This window comes from Pinus tabuliformis, chromosome 9 (assembly GCF_031772625.1).
Source record: "Pinus tabuliformis cultivar Carrire ecotype Pingquan chromosome 9, CPIR1, whole genome shotgun sequence".
NCBI lineage: Eukaryota > Viridiplantae > Streptophyta > Pinopsida > Pinales > Pinaceae > Pinus > Pinus tabuliformis.
Window position 1 is genome coordinate 1,408,667,660 of NC_142307.1, and position 11,172 is coordinate 1,408,678,831.

Here is an 11,172-nt window from a genome sequence, read left to right on the forward strand (position 1 = left end):
TGAAGATTAGAGATTACTGGGACGACGCGATGGTGTATAAGGTCACTGAATTGGTCAGCGAATACCAAGATTTATTCCCTACCAAGTTTACGGACCTGAAAAGGATAATCGGGGACCTAGGTATGATGAAGATCACGTTGAAGCTTGACGCGAAGCCGGTTAAGCAAAGGCATTACTGTCTCAATCCAAAATATAAGGAAAAGGTCTACTTAGAGCTAGACAAGATGCTCGTGGCAAGCATTATTGAGCTTGTGGAAGACTTTGACTGGGTAAGCCCAATGGTGGTACAAGAGAAGAAGCAGAAGGATGAAATAAGGATATGCGTGGATCTTAGAAATCTGAATGACGCATGCGTACATGATCCTTTCCTAACTCCATTCATTGATGAAGTGTTGGACAATGTAGGTGGCCAAGAAGCATATTCCTTTACTGACGGGTTTTGAGGGTACAACCATATCAAAATCGCACTGGAAGATAGAAGCAAGACAACCTTCACGACTGAGTGGGGTTGTTTTTAGTACACTATAATTTCATTTGCATTGAAGAATGTGCCTGCGATTTTCTCATGCGTAGTCATTGCTGTGTTTAAGGAGTTTATTCATAAGTTCCTAGAAGTATACTTTGATGATTTCACTGTATTTGGGTTGTTGAAATGCCATGTAGCAAGTCTGCGCCTGATGCTGGATACTTGTCGAAGATACCAGATCGCAGTCAATCTGAAGAAGTTCTTGTTTTGTGTTCCTTTTGGGACATTGCTAGGTTATGTAGTTTGTAGACAAGGAATGATGGTAAATCTTGTGAAGATCGCGGTGATACTGAACTTGGGAGCACTGAGGAGAGTGAAACAGTTGCACACTACCAGGGGACATACGGGATATTACAGAAAGATTATCAAAGTCTATGCCTAGATCACCGCACCTATGGAGAAATTATTAAAGAAGGATATCACGTTCTATTGGAACGAATATTGTAAGAAAAGCCTAGATATATTGAAAGAAAAGATGATCACTGCGTTGATCCTATTCTTCCCGGATTGGAAGAAGGAGTTTCACGTACATGTCGATGCATTATGTATAGTGCTGGGAGCAGTATTGATGTAGGCTGGTAGAGAAGACCTAGACCACCCTATCACATTTGCAAGCAGAAGGTTATCTAAAGTAGAGAAGAACTATTCCACTATCGAGCGCGAAGGATTAGCTATGGTATATGCGCTCTAGAAGTTTAGGCATTACTTACTGGGAGGCCATTTTAAGATGTACATATATCATTTCGTGGTGAAGTACCTGGTTAATAAGCCTATGCTAGGGGGGAGAATATGTAGATGGCTGTTATTGTTCTAGGAATATGATTTTGAGGTTCTTGTGAAGCCTGGACGACTGAACACGGGACCATACCATCTGTTGCGCATCAAAACAGGAGAAGAACCCACTAATTTGGAGGAAGGATTGCCTGACATGTAACTATTTGCAGTGCGCATCACGATGGTCATTTTGAAGATATAATACAACTCCTAATGATAGGAACTGCCCCAGAAGGATACACTGTCCAGTAGAAGAAGGAATTAGTGGTGTGCGCGGCAGATTTCTCTATCATAGTTGGGCATCTATACAAAATTGGGTTTGATGAGATATTGTGATGATATGTACTTGAGTTTGAAAGAAGTAGCATCCTCACGGATGCTCATGGGGGCACCACGAGAGGACATTATGTAGGGAGAGCGACTGTGCAGAAGATTCTACGTGCAAGGTTGTGGTGGCCAACCCTCCATCAGGACTCAAAAGCGTATTGCAGGGCGTGTGATCTATGTCAAAGGACTGGCAGGCCATCGCGGATGGATGAGTTGGCTTTGAATCCTCAGATGATGTTGCAACCCTTTGAGAAATGGGCGATATATTTTATGGGTCCCATTCAGCCCCAAGGAAAGACGGGAGATAGGTACATTATCACTGGGATAGAGTATTTGAATCATTGGGTGGAGGCATAGCCTGTGAAGGACTACACAGGCGTGACTGCTGCAAAGTTTCTCTTTGAGCATGTACTGATGTGATTTGGCTATCCAAAGATCTTGATGAGTGATCGGGGTACGCACTTCCTGAATGAGAATATCAGTGCACTAACGGAGAAATTTTAGGACTATAACCAGAAGAGCACACCTTATCACCCGTAGGCTAACGGGATGGTGGAAGCGTTCAATAAAGTGTTGGAGAATGTACTGACTAAGGTTTGTAATGCTCAGCGAAGTGATTTGGACCTACACATACCTTCAGTACTGTGGGCTTATCAAATGACATGAAAAAAGTTGACTGGACAAACCCCCTTTCAACTTGTTTATGGCGTTGAAGCGGTAATGCCTATGGGATATATTGTGCCTAGTTTGCGCATCGCAATTCTCACAGGTATGACGGATCGTGGAGCCCTGGAGGAAAGGCTCGCACAGCTGGATGAACTTGGGGAATAGAGATTTCTAGCTGGATTTCACCAACAGGTCCAAAAACAGTGTGAAAAGGCCTAGCATGATCGACATATTAAGTTGTGCACCTTTAAGGTAAATGACCTGGTTTTGTTATATGATAGTAAGTTTGATAAATTTCCAGGGAAGTTTAGGATGCGTTGGTTAGGGCCTTATGTCATTAAGAAGATTATCGACGGAGGAGTGGTACAACTGGTCAAATCGAATGGAGATCCCTTCCTAGGAAAGGTGAACGGTAGTCGAATGAAGCCATACATCAACAGTTTGACCATGTGACTAGATGAAGGTAACACAGTCTTAGGCAGCTGAAAGGAGGCGCGGGACTATAAACTACACTGCTTGGGTTAGGGAGCTACGCGATTGGAGGATTGTGCGAAGCAAGGAAGTGTCACAGGGTTCGCTGCATCACGGAGGGAGCTGCGCTACCTAAGGAGAAATCACGCAGGTCGGCCGGAAAATGACCATTAAGGTCACTGTTCATGATTTGACGATTGAAATGTGGCCAAATGGAGTAGGCGGTCGGCATTTAAGATGAAATTTATGGCTCAGATCCTTGAAAAGTTTCTGCCAATCCAGCATTAATGGACCAAATTTGTGGGGAACGGTCGGATTTGAATTCAAAATTCCCTATAAATTACAAGTGGTTGTCCAGTGAAAAGCACTTGGCATTTTGAGAATTGAGTTGTTAAGCTTTGAGGCACCCATAAACCAAGAATTCTTTGAGACTTTCAAGGAGACTCCTAAATTTTCAAACTTGCTAGAGATGACGCGAGCACTATTAGAAAGCATTATGTCAGCACCCACAGAAAAATGGAAATAGAGGTAGAAGTGGCTGCTCTGGAAGTGGCTGAAGTACTGGCGTAGGTCCCAACCAAGGAAGCTGTGAAGGACATCGACACCAAAGCTAACCCCAACCAAGGAAGCTGTGAAGGACAAGAAGGGCAAGCAACCTGCCATACCGGTGTGTGCATCGGTAAGAAGAAACCCACCGAAGCCGACTGCATAGGAGAAGGGAAAAGCCATAAACTTAGAATGAGAGGAAGAAGACAGTGAAGACATCCTAATCGACAACAAGGATGTGGGAGTTAAAGTCGAGGAGGTTGAAGTCTAGGGCATGGACCCTATTACTTGGTTGTTGGAGTATGTCCCTCCTCGCAAACCTAAGTCCAAGGTGCTGAAGGACATTAACGAAAGTAAGACTCCCCTGCAAACCCCTCTACTACCGGACGAAATTGTTTTCGACGGTCCACGCTTGGTACGAGTGTCACTGCTGAAACTTGAAGACTAGGACTTGGCGGACCATGAAAATTTCCCACACTTGGCGACCAAGTAGTTGATGCACCGCATCATTGACATGAATTCAGGAATGACCGCACTGGAGCCACGGAGGTGGCTTAAGGGAGTAGAAAAGGCAAGGTTGCTTAACCTACTCTAGGTGCCGCACTACAACCACACCCCGATAACAGTTTTGGTCATCAAGCAGCTGCTGTGCTTGGTGCATGATGGGTGTCTGTGGCTGGAAGAGCCGATACCCATCACATACAGGTTGATTCATCAGATAACGCAATTGCCATATACAGGAGAGAATTCGACTGCGATCTTTGGTGGAAAAGGTGGCAAATAGGCTCTCGCGAAATCAATGAAAGAAAAATTTAAGCTAGTGAAGAAGCCACATAGATACGCTATATCCAGTATCTGCGACCCCGCTGTGGAGATAGCCACATAAATCTTAGTAGGGAAGGTAATGAGGAAGTACCATGTCGATAAGGTGTCAGTTCCTGTCATTGCACTCGCAGTACAGTGCACTGAAGGAGTCCAGTTCAACCGGTTTGACTACCTTCGCAGAGAGTTCTTGGCGAACTGCCACGAAGCACAAGAGCTCAGCAAGATGTTCCACTACGTGTGGCTCTTATTGTCAATTATGCTGGTAGCGTGGGAGCTACTAGAGGACAGCTAGTTCCCTTCGGTCATGCCAGGCCTCCCTAAAGCAGTGAAGTACGCTTCCCTGTGGGCGACCAAGTACGCGCAACAAGTTAGGGACAGAAAGATATTTTGGATCTTGATGGAAATGAACATTCAGATGGCCACCAATAGCAAGCAACTATTTTCACCTACGGTGTACGCCAACCTGTAGGGCTACGCTGAATTCAAAGTTTACTTGCATTGAATATCCATTAGGGCGCAGAAGGACCCTGCGCAGAAATGGTACGACTTGCCGTATATGGCAACAGATGATGCCATTAATGTAGTTCTTGATCAATGGCCAATAGAGTGGCACTCTACAATAGACTTGGTAGTAGGCGGAAGCAAGTCCACTGCGCAGAAGAAAAATGAGGAGGCCAATCTTAAGATGACATAGCTGGCTGAGAAGAGGGAAAAGGAGGCTGCTGATAAGGCTTAGGCAGAGTGTGAGGCTGTGAAGCAGACAGGTGGGACAGAGTGAGGCTCTGATAAAGGCACGAGGTCACCTTCACCTGAAACCGAGGAGGAAATAGATGAATAACAAGATGCGAACCTTCAGGAGATGTCCGCTCGCATCAAGCGCCCAAGAGAGCTAGAGAAAGGGGGGCCCAGGAAGAAATTAAAGGCGACCAAGACATTGCTGGACCCCATTACATTAACAGAGGGTGATTTACATGATATTGGTGACACTGTAAGGGATGTCACTACAGAGGCCCTATAGCAATTTGAACAGCAGCAACAAATTGTCTTAGGGGAAATCCAGACAGGGTTGCAAAAGTTACAGACCCGCGCGTCGCAGGCTGGTACGGTGTCTACCAACTTGGCTATTAGTACTTCAGAGGCTGCCAATATGCTACGCACGAAGACTTCCAGTGTGATAGTGCTACCAGATGGAGCACTGACCATTGAGAAGGAGGCTGATAGGCCCACTGTCAGTGCCATAAAGGGAGTAGGGTTGAACCTGGCAGCGCTCCCACACGAAGCACTCCACCTCTTGCAGGATGGAGTAATTGCCGAACCGAGAGCACCATGCCCTCCATGTGATCAACGAACAATGGATCAATAATGAGCAGATGGCCCTATAGAGAAATGATGCCATCGTCGCTGAGACCAAGGTGACCAATTAGAGAAAGCACATTTTGCAGGTCTTTGAGGAGGCATGCAGAATGGTCCAAGAGTTGGCCATTCCGGAGGAGGAGGTAGTTGAGGTATGCATCCGCATGTTGGCCACAGGGATGCATGAAACTTATACTGAGATGGTGCGGGTTCAATTAGATTTGAACCTGTAGATTACAGAGTTACAGTTGAGCGCCCAGCCTTCAACTCCGCCAAAGTCAAGGAATAGTAGGCAACCGCTATCACAGAAGCAGTAATGACGGTGGATAGTGCAGTAGCAGATTGAATGCAGTTGTTTGAGCTGTCATTTGAGGTCCTGAAAAGCTTGCAGGAGGACCCCAATGTATAGAGGCTAGAGATAGAAGCGCACGAGCTACAACAGTGCTACAATGAGGTTAAGGGCACAATGCGAATAGTCACGCTGACACAGAGACTAGCCAAGTTGCAGGAGGCCAAGTAGCTAAAGGAATAGGTGGACACAATGCTCCACAAGGAAGTAGTCCTCAAGGTGAGACTAAAGCCTTGGTTGGATGCGGCTTACACAATAACAGGGAATATCAAAGGCAAGCTTACGACTCTGTAGGCAACGTAACAAAAGCTTCAAGCTAACAACGTAGGAGCAGTGACCGAGAAGACAGTGGAAGATGCAAAGCAAGCGGCAGCTCAGTGCATGGCCGAGGTTGCGGTCATACGGGTCGAGCTGGAAGGACTTCACGCAAAGATCTCTATGCCTATCGAGTGACTCGAGGGTGAGTCATAATGTTTGTCTTGGGGGCCTCTTGGGAATGGGATCCCCCAAAGGACATTTTTGTGGCTAAAAGCCCATATTTTGGTCAAATTTTGTAAGAAACTTGTAAAGACTCCACATTTTGTGGTCGCGGAGCACGTAGGTGTTATAAGTCATAAAGGGTTGTCTGCCCTTAGTTTTGTAAAGTAAAGTCAGATGTAACAGATCTACCTAGGGTCCACAAACCATGGGATTGTATAAAAGAGCTAAGCTCTAAGTAGTTTTAGACACACAATGTAAGAGAGTCATAGCTCTAAGGTAAGAAGTCTAAGTTTTTGGGTCATAGTGTAGGTAGAGGCTCTGCAACTGAGTGCACAGAGGCATAGGGTGGGAATTTGCAGCTGAGTGCGTGAAACCCTGCAACTATGTGCGCAGGGTGAATAGAGTCTGTAATCACTTGGAAGAAATGAATAAAGAGAAGTATTATGCAATTTCTTTTTCTTTGTTATGATTAATGCATCTTATCATTTTATGTATCAATTTCCTTTATAATTCTTATGTGATGGGCGAATGTGTATGATTATATTGGATAACCCAACGCATATAAGAATATCTGTTTACGCGGTGCTAACTATGAGTAACTATTAGATAAGAAAGGCACTTGGACTAATCTATGAAACTGCATGGTACGCTGCCTTGGCATTGCGAAAGGGTATAGATCAAGGGTTAGGGCTACGTAAAGAACAACCAAACCCTTTCGCAAAGGTACTAAAGGATGGAAAAAAAGGCTTGTCTGCCAAACCCTAGAATGAAGTGACCTACACGAAGGCAGGAATAAAGGGAATAAAACGACATCACGACATCTCAGGGTGTAGAAACTTGGTTCTAGCATTCCCCCATACTACTTCGGGTGAGACTTCGGTCCACGCTCTGCAGGTTGATGCCGAAAGGGCCAGTAGTGTAGGGATTTGTTTGGCTAACTAACGCTGAACCTGGGTCAGGCCCCCTCAAGCCAACAAGAGTCGATGTTTCCTCTTTTTCATCCTAGTGGGAGAGGGACTTGATAAGTTTGAAGAGCTGACAAAGTAGGAAATAAATTAACCAAGGCGACTAGATAATTTATGTAGTTTCTAACAGGGGTTTTAGCATGATGTCAGAGAGTTGCAGTTTTTCCAAGGCACTATTTTGAATTATTGTGTCTAATTTTGATGTGAACACTAAGTTTTGTTGTCCTGAGTTTCCATTTGTTCTGAATGGATAACTCATTCATTGAATTTGGTCATAGAATATTTCACATTGTAAGCCTATTTAATATGATGAAAGGTAATGTAGAAGTTGTTGTTTGGTTTTTGATTGATTAGTGTTGTAAGCAAAAACTTGTGTTTTGTATGTTTAAGTATTTTTAAGTGAATAGAAGAAGGCCGAGGGTGTTTTGCTAGGGATTCTTGTGTCAAATATATGTTGGTATGTGTGTTACCTCTGTTACTATTGTTACTTATGTTTCCATGATGTTAAGATAGTTCTTCATGCTCTGCTACGGGAATTTGCAGAATTCACTTTGTGGTTTGCCTAGTATCTACTGAACATTCATGTGTTTCTTGTTCTTCTAAATGAAATTTGAATTCATCTTAGTTTGATGCTCATCTTGTCACCTCTTATCTTATATTCATCCATTTACTACAAAAAAATTTGTTAATTACCAACAGAGATGCCTATCCTACCCCTGCTCAAGATATCATCATTATCCCTTATTCATTTAAATCATTTAAAGGATGAGCCTATTCAAAGTGGGTTTTTCTTCCTTTACTTACCTTCAAGCCACCACTTAAACTTATCCTTTGATCATCATAGCTAGCCTGAAATCCAAATTAGTCAGTCAATTCATTGACTGAAATCATATAGATAGAGCCCTCTCTAAAGCTAAGAGGGCTAGATTCTAGCTTACAAGTGGTTTGCGGTTACCTCTAGGATCCCTTTCCTCAGCCCTAAAGGATTTACAAAGTGCTAATAGGTAGATAGTGAGGTTTTGAGAGATTTCTTTGTGTATCATGAAGTCCTGTTTAAGCTGGTTGAGAGGGAGACTCATTTGAAGATTCTTGGGGACAACTCTACATATCCTGTTAAGGTTCATGGCTTTGTTACATTTCATTTGGATTAAAGTGAAATCATTATTCTTCATAATGTTATGTATATACTAGTATTAAATAATAATTTTGTATCTATTTCTACTTTGGAAGACAAAGGAATGAGAGTTTCCTTCATGAAAGGAAAGGTCCTCACCTAGCCTGTGGAATCTCGCATGAGAGATGCATTCACCTTGGGATATAGGATTGAAGGACTTTATAGAGTCAATGGAAGACCACTACAAGCAATCGTACATGATAGAAATCGTCAAAGTGAGTTATGGCACCAAAGGTTTTCCCATTTACATTATGAAGCCCTCCCTAAAGTAAGAAAGATGGTTTTTTGAATGCCTGAGGTTCGATCTAGTCATGATGGAGTATGTCTAGGATGTGATAGTGGAAAGAATTCAAGTAGACCATTCCCCTCTAGTAAAAGCAAGACGAGTGATATTATACAACTCATTCATTCTAACCTATGGGGACCCATGCAAGTGCAATCCCTTGGTGACTACCTCTACTATATAATATTTGTTGATGAATTCACTAGGAAAACAAAGATATTCTATTTGAAGCATAAGGATGAGACGTTTGATATGTTCAAATACTTCAAAGAACTAATATAGAATTAAACAAGAAAAAAGATTAAGGTATTTTGGTCTAATAAGGGTGGGGAATACGCTTCTAATTAATTCATTGAATTCTACAAGAAGGCTGGAATCAAGAAGGAGACTATTGTACCTTATAATCTCGAGCATAATGGTGTGACTAAAAGAAAGAATAGGGTTGGAAGGATGTTATGGTCAAGGAATATGAGTCTATTTTGAAGAACGATGTGTGGGAAGTTGTTTTGAGACCTAAAGGGAATAAGGGTGAGTTGACTTGAGATATATTGTGATCCTTGTCATTCATGGTAAGAGGTATCCTACTCAAGTGATGGGATGTAGGTGTTCTACCATTTAACTCTTAAGGGGTCAAGGTGGGAAGATAAACATGCAATAGGATAGAGTGTGATCCTTAACCTTTGTGGTAAGTGTATCCTACGTATTGTCACCAGTCATTACGATATGTGCAATCCTTACCTCTCATGGTAAGTGGCATCCCTCCTATTGTCTGTGGATATAGGGTGGTAGCCAGAGCTCCCTTATGATGTTTTTCCTTCTTTAGATTCGAGAGTGTTAACGAAATGAGTAGAGATGAGAAAAGATGACACATGACTTGATGATGATGATGAGACATTTGATACGGGAATTATGATGCAGTAAAAAAATTTTCCCTAGCCGAGAGGGAGTGTTAATTTGATAACTCAGGGATAAATTCCCTCCTTTAGACAACCTTCCTCATCCAAAGAATACCCTCTTTTTCCTTGGAAGAATTTAATTTGGTTAAGGAAAAATATCATTTTTAATGGAAAACCCATTAGTGCACAAAAGTCAGTCGGCTTAAAGACAAAATTGGATCTCCAAAATCTCATATAAATACACTTCAAGGCAACCTCATTTGGACATCACATCAACTCATCTCTTCTTCTTTTGAGAGGTTCGACTACTTCTGAAATTGCAGGGCTATTCTTCACACGTGTGAAAGAGAGAGAATATTTCTTATAGGGTTGAAGTTTGCTTCTATTTTGGACTTTGACCAATGTTGACTTTTGCGAGTTTGGGATTGGTTTGACTTGGGATTTTGCATTTGTTTTAGAGGCTGATATTTTTGGGAAGGAGAGAAAAAATTTCTAGGCACTTTGATATTGGTTGACCTTAAATCTGAATCTATGACTTGACCGTAGAGTTGACTTTGAATTTGACTAGTTTTGGAGGCATATTTTGAGACTATTTTGACTTGACTTTGACCAACAAAAAAGGCTAAGTTATCTGTTGCCAGTACTGAACTTTTTGAAGTTGATTTTACTGTTGAATGTTAACTGGTTATGAAATCATTTGTTGTTGACTTTGGCCAAATATTGTAAAATTTGACTTTGGATCAAATTTGACTTTTGGGTTCATCTTTTGGATATTGGATGGTTGGTTTCTTGGATAGTCAAAGTTGTTGACCTTTGACTCTTTTGATGAATTTGAACATTGTATCACTCTATTGAACATTTCATGACAATCTAATGGAAGAAGAATTTGGAAAGGGTTTTCCACTTGTGGGGTTCTCCTCTAGTCTTTGACCAAATCTTATGTCACTTGTTATCTATCTTGGTTGTCTTCTATTGTGCATTAGATTTACTGTTCTATCTACAATTACTATTTTTCATTGGAATATTGATTTTTTATTGGAAATTGAAGAAGAATTTGATTAAGTGTTTGTACTAAGTATATGATAGTGGAAAATTAACATTTGGGACACATAAACGTAATGATTTTTCCACATATATGGTTATTCTAGAACATCATAAACTTCGAGTGGGGTAGCATCACACTATACCTCATCTTTGAAAGTTTAATGTCATATGATAGACACCATTGCTAGTTGACATCAATGTCTTACCCTTGGCTCAATTAGGCAATGGTCTATGGTTGGAGGTGTGGCATTATTGATAGCTTCAATCTCTTGATGACCTTGACTAAAATTAGTTTCTTTTGGTTTCCACTTTCAACAAAGAAATGTAGTGGGCCCATCTTCATGCACATCTACAGACAAAAAATACACTCCCCCTCCTCAAGCTACACTGACTCTCTTGGTTGGATCTTTGTGGTTGTGATGGTAGCATTGGGTTTTGCATCAATGATGTGTTTTCCCTGATCATTCTCAAAATTAAAGTATGTGCCAACACT